At 37.8% G+C, this 21,107-nt stretch overlaps 1 pseudogene; it reads left to right on the forward strand.

The window, feature by feature from the left end:
* Nucleotides 1-21,107, forward strand: part of LOC141956698 (dynein axonemal heavy chain 11-like) — a 123,582-nt pseudogene that overhangs the window by 58,822 nt on the left and 43,653 nt on the right.

The raw sequence follows: 21,107 nt of genomic DNA on the forward strand, positions 1-21,107 counted from the left end.
ACAAATTATAAAGTTTAAGCATGCTAGAAGTCACAGAGGACAAAATGGAAGTTAGTTACAATGATGGAGTTTAAATGGGTTTCCTTAGTATTTCCCTGTTAATTTTGCATACAATACTCTTGCTTAGACATGTATATTATAGTAATATAGGTAGATAGGGTCCTTTAAAACAAACGAAAATTAATTTTGGGTGTTTCTTATTTCACCTTTATCCTGGAGAAGTATACTCTTATTCAAATTAGTGTAGTAGTATCTTGTATTTGCTAGTTCAGTTTTCAAAAAATTTAGAAAAAGGACCTTTGAGCTTTAGTTCTGGAACTAGTCTCTTTTTGCTGTGAGAGGTGAATAAAGACAAGCATTTTACTTCTGCATTTTTGCTCAGAAATGCATGACTAAATGACCATCTGGAGCTGTTTTAAATATGCCTAGCTTGTTTTGGTTATCATATAGTATGTGAAAAGAATATTCCTGTCTCACAGCTGCACTTTCCTCCCTATGATGAGGGAGAAGCCCCATGCGGTACTGTGTGGCACCCAGCTCAGCTCCCTGGCACCCCAGGACTGCTCTGGGATCCTTTCTGCAGTGTGCTGAGATTTGCTTGGAGCTGGAGGTATACTTTGTGGTTTGATGCCTGGGTGGCACTGTAGGGAAGGGTGTCAACTGTCACAGCTTGGAGTGACTCTGAACTCCATTAAATCATAACTACTTTTCCAGTCAAATACCCCTTGAAACTGATAAAAGGTCTCCTCAGTACAGAAAGGTTGCTGATTTTCTGACATTTTATGCTATGTAGAGACTCAGCTTTCAGAATTGCTCCACAGCAGTCTAAGCCTGCCTTTGTAACAGGTTATGTTAGTTTATCGCTGACTTTGACAAGCAGAGATAAGCAGGGACTTGTACAACTTCAGAAATATAAGTCGTGGAGTCCAGTTCCATTTAATCTGAAGTTAATGGCATAAATGCACTTTACTCTGAACAGGAATTTGATGATACATAAGGCATGTGGGGATCAGTGTGATTAGAGTGACCATTTTACTGTATTTCTTTAACCTATACAGGATTTTTCTTAAACAGGATTTCCAGAGGTGAAATAGTAAATTTGTATAGTATTAACTCTGCATACAGCAGTATAGTGACTGATATAATCTCTGGTTTTAGCTTTTAGGAGTATTTATTTTAAAAGTATGTTGAAGCACTGAGCTTCTGTAGTGATGAAGACTTAATGAATGCCAGTGCAGAATTAGTTAATTTATATGCAAAAAAGTTGAGGAAGGATCATTTTGGTTTAATGTTTTTACATGCTGACAAAATTATGTTTAGGATAGACTGGAGAATAGTTTTGTGAACAAACCATCCTTAGAAACGTAACCTTCTCTGACTTACATAGATACACTTAATTCTGGAAACATTTCTTTGTTCCTGTGTTTTCATTTGTTCTTGTTCCTTGGGTATGTTCAGCCACTCATCCAGGACTCCATTTGTGGTTTCATGGCTTATGCCCACACCAGTGTGAATATGCTGAGTGCCAAATATAATTGTAATGAGAGCTGGTACAATTACACCACTCCAAAGAGTTTTCTGGAGCAAATCATGCTTTCTAAGATCCTTCTAGAGAAGAAAAGCAAGGAGATGTCAGGACACATTGTCACATCCAGCTCAGATGAGGGAGATTGTGAATGGCATGCAGAAGCTGAATGCAGGAGCTTTCCAGGTAAACTGTGAAAGTCACAAACTTTTCTTTCATTCTGTATAAATAATCCTGGGTTTCTTGCAAATAAAACAAAGTTGTCACAGAACCTTTTCATTAAACTAATTAGTTGTGGGGTGGCATTTTTGTGTTTTGTTGAAATTGCCTAATTTTGGAAACTGGGGTGTTTGGTGTTCTTTACTTTGCGTAGAAGCTCTTTAGCCTGTCTTTGTAAATAGAGGTCCATCCATCTGAGCAAAGACAAAGTCTGGAGGGAAGGGAAGTGTAGTGGGGCCACAGTAAAAGGGTGGGAGGGGAAACAGATGCAACAGTAAAAGCCAGGCCATGAAGAGAGAAGATGCAGGTCTGTACGTGGGGATTTTTTGCATGGCCAGTGACCAGCTGAGGGGTAATGAAAGCGTGAGGGACAAGTGTGGAGCCTTTCCATCAGCTGTTGTCACCTCCTTGAGGGCTTAGTGCCATTTCACCCCCAGTCAGTGCTTCTGTCTGTTCATTTGTGGCTGGTCAGTCCGCAGAGACAGAAGGGAGAGGAAACTGCTTTGAAGCCTTTCCCCCACTCCACCCCCTCACGTGTTCCATAATCCCTTTTGAAAATGCTGAAGACAAGCCACAGTCAAGTGATTTTTTTATTAAAAATAAAAAGTCTGCATGTTTTTATAAGAAACTGCAAACAAAATGCTCAGTTGCAGTCTTTGTCTCACGTTGCCTATTGTTGCTACTGTGTGAGATTAATAGTGGGAGCTGGCTGGTTTATTCCCACTTTGCCACCTGGAGACCTGCAAAAATATATGCTCAACAGAGAAGGGTGACTGTTTTTTTGAAGTCCATCTTTAATATGGTATCCCATGCTAGTAAATTATTAAAATGCTCTTTCTGTCTGAATTCTGATTTGACACTGACCAAAAGGCAGTTTGACAATTTTAGATGCTGCATGCTGTGCTAGCAGACAGAGCCACAGCTCCTATCTATCTAGGTGCTTGAACACTGAACCATTTTTATCCTGCACTCTAGAGCTCTACACAATAATATAAAATGCAGCACTCTTTAGTGTTTTTTTTTTTTTTTTTCAGAAAGAAAAAGACATAAAATCAGCTCAAATAAATTGAAAAATAAATGAGATAATTTGGGATCTTTACAGTCATCTGTTACAACTCAGTATTACAGCTTTATCTTCTCATCTCAATGTAGCCAAATTTTGAAAAGGTAGATTTTGTAGGTTTTGTAAGATTTCAGGAGCCCACCAAACAAGACTGCCCCTCAACATTTTCCATGTGATGAAAATTCAAGCCCTGTAATATTTGTCTTCCTCTTTGTCTTATCACCTCTACCCAGATCAGGTTAACAAGAGGCCCCTCTGGTTAAAATATAGCCTTTTATCACGAATAGCTCCAGATAAAATGCTTGTAGGGACGGGGGGGGGGAATAAAACTGCAGGTATTTGAAACAATTCCTTTATACGTGGACAGATACTGTCACTGGATGTTTTGATATGGGTTTCTCGCCTGGCAGGCAATAAATTGCTATTTCAGGAAGCTAACAGGTAGTCTTTGTTCATCATTCTGAGTCTGTCTTAACCTTTCAGCAAACCTCTGCTGGAATTACCTGCTCAGAGTGATTGCTAAGCGTTTTCCATAATGTCCTTTTGCTTTCACATTTTCATCTTCACTAGGTGCTGCAGCTGGGCCTTGTTGAACCACTGAGACACCTGGTTGCAAACACAACCTCAGCAGCTGAGTGTCTCGGGGGAACTATGGGGTCCCTGGTGGGAGCAGTTAGGCTGTTCTTAGTAAATTCTTTCTATCAACAAAATTCTGTGAGCTACAAAGAAGCAGCTGTCAAATGGAAACAAAATAAAAAAGAAAGAGAACACTTTTAGTACTAAGACCCACAAAACATGAGTTTTGTTTTCAGTTCAGCTTTTTGGGGCTCATGTGGTATAATCTTTTCAGACCATACCTAAGGACCTTTCCTCCTGAATAACGCGTTACCTTTTGCCCTGTGGGTAGAAGATCTAAAATCCAAACTTGCTTCTCAAGAGACAGAACTGCAACTGAGAAATCAAGATGCTGAAGCTTTGATTGCTAAGATAGGGTTTCAGACTGAGAAAAGTGATCCAAGAAAAGACCACTGCAGATGCAGAGGAGCAAAAGGTCAGTCTAATTCCCCATTTAGTGCTGTTGAGCTATATTTAGCACAAAATAAACCTTTTTAGGTGAACAGTTTTGAACAACTTCCTCTCCAGGGAGCATAAAGTCTAAAGAATTATTATACTTACATGTGTAACAGCATTTCACACCGTGATTACCACTTGACCTTTCTTTACATTATGCCTTTTCCCAACCTTTTAGCTGTTTTAATGAGATGAAAGAACAATAAATACTGAGCTCATTCAAGCATTTAATGGATGTGGATCTTGAGAATCAGACCTATTTGTTATACAGTAAAGGTCAGAGAGTCATCTCTGAGCTCTTCAGATTTCTAAAGGCTCTGAGGCTCCAGGTAAATTGAACAACTCAATTGATACAGAAGTTCATTCCAGTATCCTGTAATATTACAAGGTGCAAACCTTGAATTTTAAGATTATAATAGCATTCCTAATAATATGTGTCACCAGTGTTGAATCTTCTTTTTGCTCTCAGTTCAGCCTATTAACATTAGTTATCAACATCCATGTTGAAAACACAGAAGCTTACATGCATTAGTGCTCACCACAGAATGAATAGAAATAATTTCATCTGGACTCTAAAATTTTCATCTCCTGTTATAAGCACAGTTTTTGAAATAAAACACCAGCAGTATGGAATGCTATAAACTGAAGTTCCTCTGCCTCTAAAGTCTGAAGAGCATATTCAACTCTGGTATTTTGATATGAGATCTGATGTACATTGTGTCGTTTATCAATATGGCGAGAGAAAAATTTTTAATTGACTCATAAGAGTTGTTAATGCCTGATTTGAGCTATGGAAACTTCAGGTTGCCAAGAACTTTGTAAACAGTTTTCAGATACTAATTAACAGGGAAGACTATACTGTCTGAGCAATCAAAATAGTCTTTCATTCTCTTTTGTTTCTTAAAGCCTTCTTATTATTAGGTGATACTTAATACTTTTCTAGTGACCTTGTGTCTCACCCTAATTTTATTGAGGGAAAAGTGATTTTTGAGACTGACATAAATGAAGACTTGGTAAGGACCTTTATATTTCTCTGGATTATGTTAATTGTGGACTTCAGCCTTTTGCTGATCTATATCTTATATAGGAATCAAAAATTGCTATGAAGTTTAAAGTCCAAATAGTGCAATTAATTAAACTTCCACAAATTGGATTCAACAGCTCAACATCCTTCCAAACACTCTTCAGTGGTGCTTTTCCTGTATTGGTTCCATATGCTTTTGATGGATTTGGATGGTCAAAATACACCCTTAACGCAACTCTAATTACTTCATTAAACTACTAGGTGAAACACACAGAGTGATTATCGTGGGATAATCACATCTTTGGGCCACTTTGTTTCAGGGATAAAGTTCAGCACATGATACTAATGATTACCGTACTCCCCTGTTCATTGCTTTATTGCACTTCTGAAATGTTTTCATTGGAAATGAAAGTGTCATTTTGTGCTACATTAATCTAAAACTATTTCATAAGGCTGATGATGGTTTCTAAACATTAATCTTCTGTAATTTTTATTACAAAAAGAAAAATTGGTGAATGAGAATACGTCTTCCAGCTAAGTAATTTGTGAATACTCTTCACAACTGATTAAAATTTGTCACCCTTTAAAAAATTATTTTGACTTTCCTATTCTATAGATTTCAAGCTGGAGTTTATAAGGGTTTTTTGAGTTTTGCATTAAGCCAGTAAATATCTTGGAGGTATTGCCTTAAAGTGAAGCATTACTTAAGAAAAGGTGGAGAGTGGAAGTCACTTTAGATCAGACTCATCAGGAAAAGTGGGGTCAGTCTGGATGCCCCATAAATGTGGCGAAGATACATATCTGTATAGTAAGCAACAAGGGTCTGACTATGAACGTGACACTGCTAAGGTTTTAAAATAGTGGGCATTAATACTGATGTCATTTTACTGGCCATTTGTGTGCTCTGAATGATGCCAGCCAGAGTGGTTTACAGATGAAGATGCATATGCCATTGCCTTTTGAAATGGGACCTACCCCTCCGAAGGAAGAAAACATGCAGATCGTGGTGTAGATATATGGGTGACAGTGACAGTAGCTGAGGATTAGGAGCAAAGATGGATCCAGACTGACCATCTTTTTTGATTTGCTTCCCTCAGCTGAAGTGCGTTCTTTATTTACATGGTATATTTGAGCTCTCTATTCATGGTCTGATTGCTAAGGGCACACTGCCTCTAGCTTCTCTAACAATTTAGCTATTTATTGAAGAGCTTTATACTGTAGAAGTTATTGATGTGAAGGGGACCAAACTTTTGGAGTCAGAGATGAAAAGCTCCTTCATCTCTTTGTGAGGAGAAGTAGATTTGAGAAGTACTGTCCTAAGGCTTATCTGCAATCTGCTCTGTTTAATTTTTCCTCCCTTATAAAAAATTATATTGTCCATGCTTTCTTTGGGCATCAGCAAGCAAAGAATAACTAAGCATAAGAAAAAAGAGACAGAACTATAATGCAACTTGTGTGACTTAAATTAGCTGTTAATGGAAAAGGCCATATCATGTTAGAAGCACTATGTACTGTACTTGTTCACCTGGTTACATCCTTAAAAACTTTAACAGAAGGAGCTGTTCTAAACTCTTCACTTCAACTTAATTTTAGTAACATGGGTCTCAAACCATGTTAGAGAAAATATAAATCAAACCAAAACTGCAACTGTATATGCAGTATTTAATTAACAAAATATGATGTGGCTAATATTTCATCCTAAAACCTACATCACAAGACATAGGGGAAATATTTAACTTTATTAGTAACTTGTCATTTGTAATGTGATGTATATTGACTTTTAATCTTTGTTATTTTCATGGACAGTGTCTGTTTACATCCCATGTAATAAATATATACATGGAAAGTGCCCCCAACAGTTGTAGAAACATGTTTTATTAGGATATTAAATTCTTACAAAGGCTTGTTACTGCCAATGCATAGTGCTTGATCCAAGTACTAAAATCTTGATCACTGTAATATCCTCTTTCTCTGTAATTAGACTTTGTTTAAGCAAGACCTGACAGGAAATGAGCCAGTGAGATGAGCATGAGGTACAAGGAGAAAGACGCACCAAATATAACTAACTTCAGCCCCAGGCAATGTATCCTTAAAAATGTGTATGATAGTCTTCCAAATACGCAATTGCAGATGATACAGAACACCCTCTAGGGTTACTCTGCCAGATAAATTTTCACCAGTGAAATCATAATCAGCTTTTAAACAGATAATTAAATGGCAGAAAGCTGTGGAGGTGCTCAGATTTCACTTAAAACCAATGCTGGCTGATGTAAAGTCACTGATCTAAGCCACTGTTAAACCAAAATAAACGTTTTGACAAATCTGCTTGGATTGATATCTATTTAATTTCCAAACCTGAAATTAAATAGGTGCAGTGTTTTCAAATAGGCTATCTCCTTTTGTCCTGCTCTTTCCCTTGTTGAGGCCTACAATTTCAGTCTTGGAACTGAGGAATTAAAAGAAAAAGGCAAATTTACCGAAGGATAGAAGCTGGTTTGACAAATGTGAAATATTTACCCCCAAAATGCAGGGAATATTTTACTGGTTAGAGAAACCCCCAGTGCATCACTAGAACTGACCATAAGCTCCCTGGTATTTTCTCTGTTTTTTTTAAAAGGGAGCCCTTTATTTCCTCACTCCACAATTTTTCCTCTTTAAAGATCATAGCTCTCAAAATCTTAGTGAAAAATTTTCACTTCCTCTCCACCATGTATCTCTTGTTTAGTTCCAGCTTGTGCATTTGAACATAGGTCATGAAATGCCTGAAGCTACCTACTGAAATAGTATAAGCTGTTGAGTTCTCCCCTGTGTTTGTAACTCCTCAGAAGTAACAAACTGCCCTGATATTCCCCAGCTTTTTGTACAGATAGCTTACCTGGTCTCCCATCCTGCATTACAAAATCTCTCACCTTTGCGTCCTAAATATTATATAATGAATCCTAAACACAGGAGTCCTTCTAAATTTTTTGTATCTATCTCACACAGTGATCTCCAGGTTTCTGTTGGCAACCAGGAGCATTCACTATCTGATGTGTCTTCACAAGCTTACAGGGTCCTTTCTTCACAAGCATCCATACAGATAGGTGGTATTTCACATCCATACAGACATGCTTGAACACAGGCTGGTAGTACTTTTACTAGGACGGTCTTCAAACTAGCAATTTTTCAGCAAGAGATATTAAAAGCTTGTCTAGAAGAAGAAAATATATACATAAATATACATTACCCTTCTTACAGCTGTACCTCTCTTTTATGTCCTTAGATATCAAGATGGCAAAGAAAGCATTGCTTGCAAAGTTTTGTGTTGTAGTGTTCTATGCAAGAAAGAAATTGAGCATCACACAAGTCTCACAAAAATGAACAGAAATTGTATAAGGCTGTCGCATAGTCCTCTCACAACACTGTGATGGTAGTGTGCTGTCCTCCATTACCCTGAAGGAGAGGAGATTGTGCTAAGCGATAGTTAGTTAATTAACCAAGGAGGTTTAGTCTGGACTGGCCTTTAAGAGGTCCATATTCCTTCCACCATCTATCTGTGAGCACTACCAAAATTGTGTGGAAGTGCCATATTTTCTTTAGTAAGCCAAAAATAAAACTTTTTTCTTGTCCATTAGGTTAAGTGCACATATATTTAATATTATAATAAGAATAGGGCAAAGTTGTCAAGGCCAGAATTGGAGCAGCCTGTGAAGAAGAGAATTTGAAAAGTGAATATTTGAAGTATAAACCATTTTTAGCAGATAAAGCATCAGTACCTGCTTCTTACTTCAGTTTGTAAAACTGAGCAACAGAGAATAATGGAGACTATCCAGTTGTTATAATAACCCAGATAAAAGATTCTTTGTGATGATGCAGACATTCATCCATTAAGTACAAACAAAAATGGTTTCTGGTACACCAATCCAAAGCTATTCTGTTTCCTATTCATCTCTTTTAGTCTCAGTGTGTTTTCTCCACAAAGGGGGTAGTCAGCAGGTTTCCATCTCCTGTCTCATGCTATTGTCCTTGAAAGGGCAGAGCAACATGCAGGGATGCTTCATGGTTCAGAACAGCAGGAAAGAAAGGAACTTTGTATACCAAATTTTCTCTCTGGAGCAATGAGAATAAATGTGATCTAGCTATTCAGAGGTTAACCTACTGCTTTAGTAGAAATAGCAGATACAATATGAGGTTATAAGTCACTGAGAAGCCTGTTAACTTCTAATGATTGTAGACAGCTGATTTGCCAGCACATCCCTCCGCCTCTGGCTCTTTATCGCATTATCCTCACTACATACAAGGCTTCACTCCTGAGCAGCTGCATGTGCTAGCTAACACAGAGCGTATAGGAGCTTCACTGACGTGAGCAGTGGCTGCCTTATGGAAGTCCCGGCACTGCAAAACTCAGCTGTTATTGAGGGTCTGGCCCACCACCTCTTAGAATCATGGGATCATAGAATAGTTTAAGTTGGAAAGGACCTTTGAAAAAGAAAGGACCTTGCAATGAGCAGGGACATCTTCAACTAGATCAAGTTGCTCAAAGCCTCGTCTAACCTGACCTTGAATGTTCCCAGGGATGGGACATCTACCACTCTCTTGACAAGCTGTTCCAGTGTTTCACCACCCTCATCATAAAAAATTTCTTCCTTATATGTAGTCTGAATATACCCTCTTTAAGTTTAAAACCATTACCCCTTGTCTTATTTCAACAGGCCCTGGTAAAAAGTCTGTCCCCATCTTTCTTTTAAGCCCTCTTTAAGTATTGAAAGGCTGCAATAAGGTTTTCCTGAAGCCTTCTCTTCTCCAGGCTGAACAACCACCCACTCTCTCAGCCGGTCATCATAGGAGAGGTGCTCCATCCCTCTGATCATCTTCGTGGCCTCCTCTGGACCCACTCCAACAGGTCCGTGTCCTTCTTATGTTGGGAGCCCCAGAGCTGGACACAGGACTCCAGGTGGGGTCTCATGAGAGCAGAATAGAAGGCAGAATCACCTTCTTCAACCTGCTGGCCACACTTCTCTTGATGCAGCCCAGGACACAGTTCGATTTTCTGGGCTGCAAGTGCACATTGCTGTCTCATGTCCAGCTTTTCATCCATCAATGCTTCCAAGCCCTTCTCTGCAGGGCTGCTCTCAATCTCTTTGCCCTCCAGCCTGTATTGATACTGGAGGTTGCACTGACCCATGTGCAGGACCTTGCACTTGGCCTTGTTGAACATCATGAGGTTCACATGGGCCCACCTCTCCAGCCCCTCCAGGTCCCTCTGGATGACATCCCTTCCCTCCAGCGTGTCAATCGCACCACTCAGATTGGTGTTGTCAGCACATTTAATGAGGGTGCGCTCAATCCTACTCTCTATGTCATTGATAAAGATATTGAACAGTACTGGTCCTAGTACAGACCCCTGAGGGACACCACTCATGGATCTCCATCTGGATATCAAGTCCATTGACCACTACTCTCTGGATGCGACCATCTGGCTAGCTCCTTATCCACTGTACAGTCTACCTATCAAATCCATATCTCTTCAATTTAGAGAGAAGTATGTTGTGGTGAATCAAAGACCTTACAGAAATCCAGATAATGACATCCATATCTCTTCCCTTGTCCACTTTCATAGTCACTCCATCATAGAAGGCCACTAGGTTGGTCAGGCAAGACTTGCCCTTGGTGAAGCCATGCTGCCTATCTTGAATCACATCCCTGTCCTCCATGTGCTTTAGTGTAGCTTCTAGGAGAATCTGTTCCATGATCTTTGCAGGCACAAAGGTGAGGCTGACTTCTGCGGTATGATGGTATAAACAGGATATGTTAATTCTCATCATGCAGAACAGATGGAGTCTAGACCTGAGCATAAACCTGCTTAAGTGTCAAGAGTTGTAGAGGCCTTTTTTATGTGTAATATAAAAGATTGGATTTTAAAATCTGTTTGCATATACCAACATTACACTCAGTGTGAGCACTTAAGCAGTTCAGATTTGATTTATAGTCCTAGTTTTCAATATAAATCTTTAGATTTTTTGTTTTAATAAGTAGCAGCAATCTCAGAAATATATCTGAGACAGAATGAATGTGAGGATGACCTGCTGAAGGCTGAACCTGCTCTTATTACCGCTACAGCAGCCTTAGACACGCTTAATAAGGTAAAGATCATACAGTTTGATGTCTGCAAAAAAAAAATTTGTTCATTGTCCAAATAGTTCAAGGCTATTAAATGGCCATTCCAGTGCCAAGCTTCCAGGCACCATCAAATTTCCATCTTCTTTGAGCAGCATGCTTCAAAACAACAGGTTGGCAACTGCCGTACCTGACCTGGCAGTACACTCCCCATCACCCTACTTGACCAAGTTGCACATACGATTGCAGAGCAGGAGAAGGGGTGTGGTCATGAGCATTTTCACCACATAAAATATTAAGTCTTCAGAAAGCTGAGAGTTATATGCTGGTAATCAGAAAGCTTCTGTGAAACAAATCCACTGTTGTTGCACAGTTCTGCACCTGTTCCTCTGACCTTCTTTTTTCAGGTTAGAACTGAAAGCCTTCACCAACCCACCAATGGCTGTAATCAATGTTATTGCTGCAGTAGTGGTTTTACTGGCATATAAAGGGAAAATACCCAAAGTCCGCAGCTGGAAAGCCACAAAAGTCTTTATGGGAAAGGTAATGATCAGTGAGACATCACATAATGTCTGAGATGAAAGAGGAAAAGAATAGTTAAGAATGAGACCCAGAGGAAGAGAAACTAAATCACAACTTCATTTTCTCACAGTCTGAATTTAGGGGGATAAGATATGACCCTGTGTTGTTCTTTCCTGTGTATGCTTAGTGACAAACTCAAGCGAGCCTAAGCACCACTGGGATTTATTAATTGCAAAAATAGAAGAAAAGTCCAAGGGACAGCATTTCATGATATTTATTTCATCTCTGCCAAACTCCTCAAGTGAATCATAAAATCACAAAATGTGTCTATGAGGGTGAATACTTCAGGCTTTTGAAGGAAATAATATTTTTGCTTTGTACTGCATAATGTTTCCAAAAAAAATAAGCTAGTGCAGGATTCCAGTTTTACATTTGTGATGAAAGTAGGAATTAGCTTCTGATTCTCTGAAACGGAAAAGGATTGATGCACTGGAACTTCTTTCAGCTTGATGACTTCTTAGAAGCTTTAATCAGCTATGATAAGGAGCATATTCCTCAGAATTGTCTGAAAATTGTCAAGGAACATTACTTGAAGGATCCAGATTTCAACCTAAATTATGTTCATACAGAATCCTTTGCAGCAGCTGGTCTCTGTGCCTGGGTCATCAATATAGTAAAATTCAATGAGGTATATACATACCAGTTCCTCTCTTGACTAGCCCTGATGGGCAGAATTTCTGTTACTGAAGTTTTTTATTATTTTGGTAAGCTCATCTCAATGTTCTGGAGAGAATGTAATGGCAACCACAGATAAAGTGGGAAGTATTCAGTGCTTGACAGGATGTACACATGTATTTATTGGTAGTGGAAAGTGGTAAAAAAGGTGTGGCTGTCCAGGACTTCTCAGCTGTCATTATGATGCAACAGTTGGGAATATTCTTCTCCAGATGTACATGTTTCACTTGAAACATTCATCTGAGTCTGGCTGTCTGAAGTGTAAAACAGCTTATCACTTGTGATTCTCTTGAGCACCTGGCAGCAGGATTCCTTCATTCATCCCAGTATTATAGCACATTATCATTTAATTCCAAAACAGTAAAAAGCTAATCAATTTTAGTTGAAATCTACTCAATCTTGATGCCTGTCTGATTTTCACCTGTATTCTAAAACCATGAAAGTGATACATATAATTTAATTTTAGTTGGAGAATAGACCAACTAAGGATGCATTCAGTTCTGCTTAAGATATCCTTATATAGGCTATAATCAAATCTCCTGTGGTCTTTAGGTCAGTAATGACAGAAATTTCTGCATGTGTGTCTATTGTGTAGAAAGATGGCTCTAAAGCAAATATATGTTATGAGAGACTACTAGGATTATCTGAAAGTCTTTCATCAGGAATAATTTGTAACTGTTACAGTAAATGTGTGACCAGCTTCTTGTCTAACATATCTATGTTGTATGTCTTTTTCAAAGTGTATTCTGTGGTAGAGCCAAAACATTGTGCATTGGCCCAGGCAAATGCTGAATTAACAGCACCTGCAGAAAAACTAGAAGCCATCAGGAAAAAGCTTTTTGTCAGTACTGCTTGATTAATAAGCATTCTTCTTTAATATCTTGAGCCCACTAAATTTTATCAGTTTTATTTATTTATTTTATTTTGTTATTTTATTTTTATTGATTTTATTACTTCCTGGTTCAAGTATTACAGATATGTTTTCATTAGGGATTATCACTATTTTCCCCACAAATCTACTGAATAACATTCCATAGTTTTGGTGGTAGCACATGAAGCTGTTCATCACAAATGACTGAATTTCCTCAAAGCTGTCTAGGCACATTATAACCAATAGATTAATAAAATGAAATGACAGTTGATATAAGTAACAGCCTATGATTTTTACAAGGAATATATGCCAAGTGTTTATATGACGACCTGTTGGAATATAGGAATAACTTCCGGAAAGGGCTTTGGAAGCTCATGCTCGTCTGTGTTTATGTTTGTCATTAAACATATCATAAAAATGTCATGAAATCTCCTTTGATTTTTTGAAAGACCTCTGAACACGTGTACACATGCATGCACATAAGCACATAGAAGTGGAAACTTTGATTAGTCTTTTACTGACAAATGTCTTGATGTAATAAATGAATCAAAGACCACATTTACCACAAATGCCTACTGCAGTTTTGAGAGGGATTATTTGTTGTTTATTAAGTATTCATTTAACAGAGCAAATGCAACACAAAGTGCTCTTGAAACAAAGACATCTTGTGGTGTCTTGGGAGATGGTGGTTGGAAGGAGTTTCTCTGCTACAGGCTAATTACCCTTACTTAGCAAAGAAGACTTCAAATGGTTCAAAAGATATGGCATTAACTAGGTTTAGAAGGCTTTGACTTGCTTTAAGACTTTTTTTGTGGATAACATTTAGATCTAAAACCTCACAACTTCAGATATCGAGCAATAAATGAAGGCTGAGCAGATCTGTAATGTGGGGATTATCCTCACTGTTTTCTTTCAATAATTTAAGAGAATGAGCAAGATTCACTTTTAATGAGACTCTTAGAAATTTGTGAATTATGGTATCTAAGAATTTCATCCTTTATTTTAGCAATTTCTTGGGTTTTGTCCTATTGTAGTATCCATTTTTTTCTTGTTCTGAAGGAGTTGCAGGTATAATGGGTAACCAAATAAAACTTTTATCATCCCTCTTACTCTTCTGGCCCTTCTGCCCCCCACTGCAAAAATCCCATCAGCTGCTACAACATGTATTTTGCCTCTGTATGATGCAGCCTTAGCTTTGTGACCTTGAAGTTACCCATTCAGATCAAAGTGCCCATTCAGATTCACTGCCTTAGTGAAGCTTGTATCTACACTAAAGATAGATTTACCGAAGAAGCATGTTTTTTATTTCACATATCTATACTGATGTGTGTTTATTAAGTGCAAATAATTACTTTTTGGACAGAAATAGCCCTTTATTGGTCTTTTTTTTACATTATTTTTAATACACAGCAGTCACCCCTGAAACTCATCGAATCTTTTATTGGTTTAATGTGTTCCTCAGAGAAGAGCACTAATGTATCTCTGCTCTTTGCCTGATGGTATCTCAAAGAACCTTTTCCTGTTTTAGGTGATCTTGAAGTTCATTAAGCCTCTAACTTTGAATCTAGTCCTGTCTTTTTAGATTTATTTACTTCCCCTTTCATCTCCTTATGAATTTTTCTGAAGGTGGTTAGCAACACTCTCTGCTATGCTTAGTTCCTGGTAGGAAGAAATCTGCACCACAGACAAAGTTGCAGTTCCCTCTGCAGTTATCTGTTTCCTGTGTTAGGCCAACAGTCGTCACACTGTCATTCAACATGAATGTTTTTCTTAACTACTTTATAAAATCCATATTGTATGTTCAACCAGACTTCCTTTTACAAGGCGGGAGGATCCAGTTAAAATTGTTTTTTTTAATTTATTAATAAAACTGTTTTATTTTTATAACTGCTTTATACCATAACTGATGAACCCGATGAACTTTTTAAGGAGCTGTAGCTGTAATTTTTGATTCTCTGGTAGGTATTACTCTTAGCAATAATAAGCTCCAGAGCTGAAGAGGTTGCTGAATGAAGAACACCATAGCTGGGGAAATTCACTGTTGATAAATGCAGAATAATATATATTACAATGAAAAAATTTCACTTTTTATGAACACATCTTGATTATTGTTTATTCATTAGCAGCTTAGGGAAGACCTGGGGCTAACTGTGGATAGTTCAAAGAAAACTTTGAAGTTAACCCTAGTTTGAGCTGAGAGTTGTACTGCATGACCTCAAAAGGTCCTTCTAGACTATACCATCTCATGATTCCAAAAATAAAGCAGAAATTTGGTTAATCCAGTAATATTTTACAGTAAGATGAACTTCAGTAAAAGAATAAAAGGGAAATACTTGTCTATTGAGTGTCTATATTATGTATGCTAAAATATATTTGTAAACTTGAGAGTGATTGGTAAGAGTGTGTTATAATGATACAGTAAAAATTACTGCATACATCTCACTCAGGAAAACTTGCTTTTGTCTTGTTTCTTGTAACTGAGCTGTGACTCAGTCCAGAAATTTGAAGATGCCCAAAAGGGATTAAATTTTTATATATGAAACAACTTGAAAAATGCATATATGTCTGTAATTCACATTTTAATCCATCATTTAATTACTGAGAATTATTGGTAAAATTATGTTTTGAAGTATTATTCCTCTTGGATATTTCTGTGTTTGTTTCTTAGGTCCACGTGTTGTATGTCATCTCAGGAAGAATGTGCAGTCACCGTTTTTAAATATTCTACTACACAGCCTCCAAATATTTCCCTTCAGAAGCTTCATTTACAGTGTAGTTTTTTGCACAGGCCAATGCAAAATGTTGTTCATTCAAATGTGTTGCAAAGTCCAGATAGAAATAGTATTCTCATCTAATCTGACATGCTTTTTTCCATATGTGAGGTGATTGAAGTTACTCATTTCCATGAACTGCTAACCTATACATATGCTGTATCCAAATGGGGTATACTGTGCAGAAACTTACGTACACTTGGACTAGCAATGATACATGTATCGTACTCATAGAAAATAAAGAATATAATTTCTTGTCCACTGAGAGGATTTAAAATGTTACTTAAAGGAAAGATTTGAAAGTTATTGAAGTAACGTAGTTTTAATGAAGTAACATAGTTTTAATTAAGCGTTTAACTTAAGTCTTATCTAGTAGCTGTGTGGCAGACTGGAAATGATCAAAGTGTCTATAAAAGTGTAGTGCATAACATGAAGATATGTGTGTATAAAAGCCATTGATAGTTTCCCCAGGACTGTCAACTAGAAGGAAAAAAAATATTGCAAGCTAGCATGCACTAGAGCTTCAAACTCTAGGAATCTTAGAAGGAAGTTTAAGTTTCCAGAATTATAACAAGTTGGGGATGTGACACCCGCTTCATAAAATGGTAATCCATGAAGTTTCTACTATAGCAAATTGTATGGCTGAGAGATGCACTTCCTCTGATCGTTAGTGCCCAGATTCCTACCTGTGAAATGTTAGAGGATGAGGAGAGACTGAGTTCATTAATGAGATTCAGTAGGCAGAATGAGCTCTGCAGACTGGCAGGTACAGAACAGCATCGTTTTCTATCTTTGCACTTTTGCTTTTTAACAGAATTGACATTTGTTGATTTTATGAAATCCACCACTTTGCTTGGTTTTGTTTTAACCATAGTTACAGCTGGCATTTCAGAGCCTCTGCTTAGCTTTCTAGGCTCAGCCTCTTTCTCCATCTAAACATGCACAACATGGTCAACAGTAAATATTGCAGATTCACTGTCAACAGTGAAATTTTGAGATTTTTCATCCCTGTTCAATGATCCTGAACTGTGCTGTTCAATCTTAATTTAAAATCAGCTTGAGTTCCTCAGCTGGAAACTTGTATCAATCCACATGTTAGAGGACATGATGTTCAGCATGCTGTCCCATGGGGAAGACTGATACATACATACAGCAGTAGCGTTACCAGGATTAGCTGATGAAAAGATGAAAATTCAGAGTGAAACACTGACTTTCTGCTGACACGTACTTTTAGAGTTAGAATGAAGTGCTGTATAAATATTCACCAGTTATCTTCAGCTTTTCCAGAGAGTTTTAAAACTTTGCTAGATGTATCAGCTCCATTTTTCCAACTATGGTAACTTCTTGATCTATTCGTTTAGTGTTTGCATTCAGTATTTTGTAATGTGCACCCTTACTCTATGCAGCCCCTTCCAGCTGGCTTATGTCAGGCCATGATTCACTGTGTAAGGGAGTCTGTGAAGGGTGTATAAAGAGAAGGCAAACTTGCATTTCTTTTGGAAAAGATGATCAATGCAGGCACTTCTCAGTGACAAGTACCTAGATTTTATTTACCTTAGCTGTTGATAACCCTCTGTACCCTATCAGCCTGTAGAAAGCTCTTATTCCTTACTTGAGTTTTATGTATTCACAGTCCATAAAAACAAGAATTCCTCTAATGTTGAAAGAAGATCATTCTCAATATAGGGACATTCTCCTGTATCTCTCTATTTGGGCTGCCTGCTGACTGTATCCATTCTGCAGGAAGTTTTCATCTCTCTCACTGCCTCTTCTTCAACAGTAGTAGAAGTTCTGTGCAGCCCTATCTGTCATCCTCTGAAGAGCCAAATTTCTTTTAAGCTTGCACAAGATCAGTATGTAGAGCCCACAAGAAGAAGGTACTCTACCAATGCAAATTCATGTGAATCTGCATGAAATCAAGCAGTACAGAAGAGAGATAGATTTTGGATGTCGTTTATGAATGCTAGGCTTCCAGTAGTTCTCTCAACTTTGGAGCTGAAGAAATTCAGTAAGAGCAATGAAGCAATTACTCTTCTATCTAGTCTCTTTTAAATGCCTGTATAGTGGCATTAGTTTTTTCTCATCATTATCCAAGCATCAATCCCCACATTCAGTTGCCCCTTATCCTTTGGTTTATTTCTTGCTCTTTTCCCTTCTGGTCATTTATTTGCTTGCCTCTTTCCTATCTTCCTCTATCCAATTTTCTAAAGAATAGTCTTGAAGGCAGAATATCAGTTGTTAGTGATCTTTGCTTCTGCATTCAAGGATATTCTGTGCTCCCTGACTCATAATTCGCTTCTTTCTGCTGGCAAAGAGAGAGAGAAGGAGAATTGTACATATTTTTCATATGGAAGTTTTGTGGCCAGCAATTCTCAGTGATGATAATTGGTGCAGCTGTTAGTAATCAATAATACATCTTCAGCCTAGACAGCACAGTTAAACTAACCTCCTTTCACTCTTTAAATGAGAAATGACAAGGGGATCAAGTGCATTCTCATAAATTCGCAGACACCAAGTTGGGCGAGAGTGTTGATCTGCTTGCAGGCAGAAAGGCTCTACAGAGGGATCTGGACAGGTTGGATCAATGGGCCAAGGCCAATTGTATGAGATTCAGCAAGGCTCACTTGGGTCACAACAACCCCACGCATTGCTACAGGCTTGGGGAATAATGGCTGGAAAGCGGCCTGGTGGAAAAGGACCTGGGGGTGTTCATCAACAGCCAGCTGAATATGGGCCAACATTGTGCCCAGGTGGCCCAGAAGGCCAATGGCATCCTGGTTTGTATCAGAAACAGTGTGGCCAGCAGGGACAGGGAAGGGATCGTCCCCCTGTACTCAGTACTGGTAAGGCTGTACCTTGAATACTGTGTTTAGTTTTGAACCCTCACTACAAGGACATTGAGGTGCTGGACCATGTGGCACTTAGGGACATGGTTTAGTGGTGGACTTGGTGGTGTTAGGTTGACAGTTGGACTTGATGATCTTAAAGGTCTTTTCCAACCTAAATGATTCTATGATTCTATGGGCAATGCTATAATGAATATTGTTGCAGTAATTTTTTTAATGTCAAATATATACCAGCTGGGAATAATACAGTATGTCACTTTAAACATTTGCAGTATTTTCAAGATGATAAAAAATACTCTGTGCATGGTGGTGCCTACTGACCATTTCTTGCATGTTAAAAGTTTTAATATACAAACACATGCATTTGTCCATCCAGTCAAACAATTACTGTCTATTTACAGTAAATGGAAAGAAGAGCAGGTTAGAAAATAGAAAAAAGGATTGTTTCTTCACAAGAAAAATTATTTTTTGAGTGAAAATAAATTAGATTTCCATCCTTAAAGAGACTACTGCTAAAAATATTTGTGAAAATTATGATTTACGTTCACACACATATATATTACAATAAGTATGCTGTTAATATTAAAAAAAAAAAAAGAGAGGAAGGAACAGTACTATGTTTGTTAATGTTAAGGCTAAAAATGGGCCAAGTTCATCCTTTTGGTAGATATGGTGCAATTTGTATTATTTATCATTACAGTCATTAACATATAAGAGCATTTAAATACAGTGAAAATATACTCTGTGCCTGAAAAGGATTATACAAGGTCACAGTCCAGCAGACTTGCTATGGAGAGTAATGGGTCTTTGCTGTGATTTGTGGAGCATAGTTCTGTGGCACTAACTTTCTCAATAACAAGCGTTTTTTAAACATGTGATTTATTTAGAGTACAGGGGTATAAAATGCAATATGTAATCCTGCTGTTGCTAGACTTACACTTTATTTATGTTACGTTCTATGAAGGAATGACAAAAGGGAATGCATGTTTTGGAGTGACAACTTTCCTATTCAAAAGTCATGAGGCAGGAGGTGTTCTGATAAAGGAGACTATTATGTACCAAAAAAACACCACTGAAATGTTGGAGCATTCCTTACTGTTTGTCTCACTGCAGAAGAATGTTCTTGCCATCTTTACTACCTGAGCTTTTGATGGATGAGTGTAATTGAACTATGGTCAGATCTATGTTATCATGCAGGCAAACTGGAGATGACTAGAAATGTCTCTTAAAAAAAAAAAAAAAAAAGTAGAGAACTGTTTCTGTGCTCATTCTTGTTATGCCTTGTATGCTAGACTGATGACATTTTACTTATAGCCCGTCTCTGAGAGATGCCCTTATTAAGCAGAAATCTTTATTAGTCTCTCTGTTTAAGACACATCACCATTAAAAAGTGGATTGGCTGCCTGATTATCCCTAAGAAATCAAGCCAGCCTTTTTTATTAAGCTCTAAGTTGTGATTTCATCTTTTCCACTTTGCCAATTCATTTCTTAATTTTAATTTATGTATTATTTTTAAATTTCCTGATTGCACACCACCAATTCAAGCACTAAACTTGGCGGATGAGATCTAAATCTTTGATTCTGCAAAACCACCAAGCTTTTGTGGAGGTAAGAACTCCTTGCTCCTGTTGTGGTTTTCCCATTAAGCCTGAAATAGGAAAATTTTGTTATAAAGTGTAACTTACTGTTGTCAGTTCTGTAGTCACTCTAGAGAAACAAAACAGTTTCAGGCAACTTGACTGCTGCAGCCTCTGTTGTCTTGCCTTTTCTTTGGTCTTTCAAGCCCTATTCTTGTATTCAACCTTTGCCTCACCTGATTATTAGTAAAAATAGTACTTTTTAAGGTGTTAACCTCTCAGCTTTTATCACTCAACTATCCGACTTTTTAAACACCTTTCTTTTTATTAGTTCTTCTTAATTTGCTGAGCTGGAGAAGATTCTCTTACTCTCTGATGGAGTAGGAAAGAATGTAAGTGTTCATCTTCCTGATGAAAGTGAAAACTGAGATAAATACCTTGTGGGTGGGTTTCCTCTTTTGGTTCTTTTTGATGAAAAATTGCAGTAGTTTGGAGTTTTCATATTTGCAACCAGAAGAAACTTGTGATTTTTTTTTTTCCCCCATTTTGTTGACTAACTATCCTTGACTGATTATGACCGTATTTCTAAGACTTTTTCAGAACGACGGGGTGTTGTATCATCAACAGTGATAACAAAAGAGCTCCTCATCCAAGCATCTTTCAGCTGTTTTAGTTAAGTAGGCATTAACAGAAACAATTTTACATGACTGTAGCTAAAAATCCCATGTCATCCTAGCTGCTCAGTTAAGAGAATCTGGAGAAAATGCTGTATCTCGGCAAATTACCA

This window comes from Athene noctua, chromosome 2, assembly GCF_965140245.1.
Source record: "Athene noctua chromosome 2, bAthNoc1.hap1.1, whole genome shotgun sequence".
In the NCBI taxonomy this organism is placed as follows: Eukaryota; Metazoa; Chordata; class Aves; order Strigiformes; family Strigidae; genus Athene; species Athene noctua.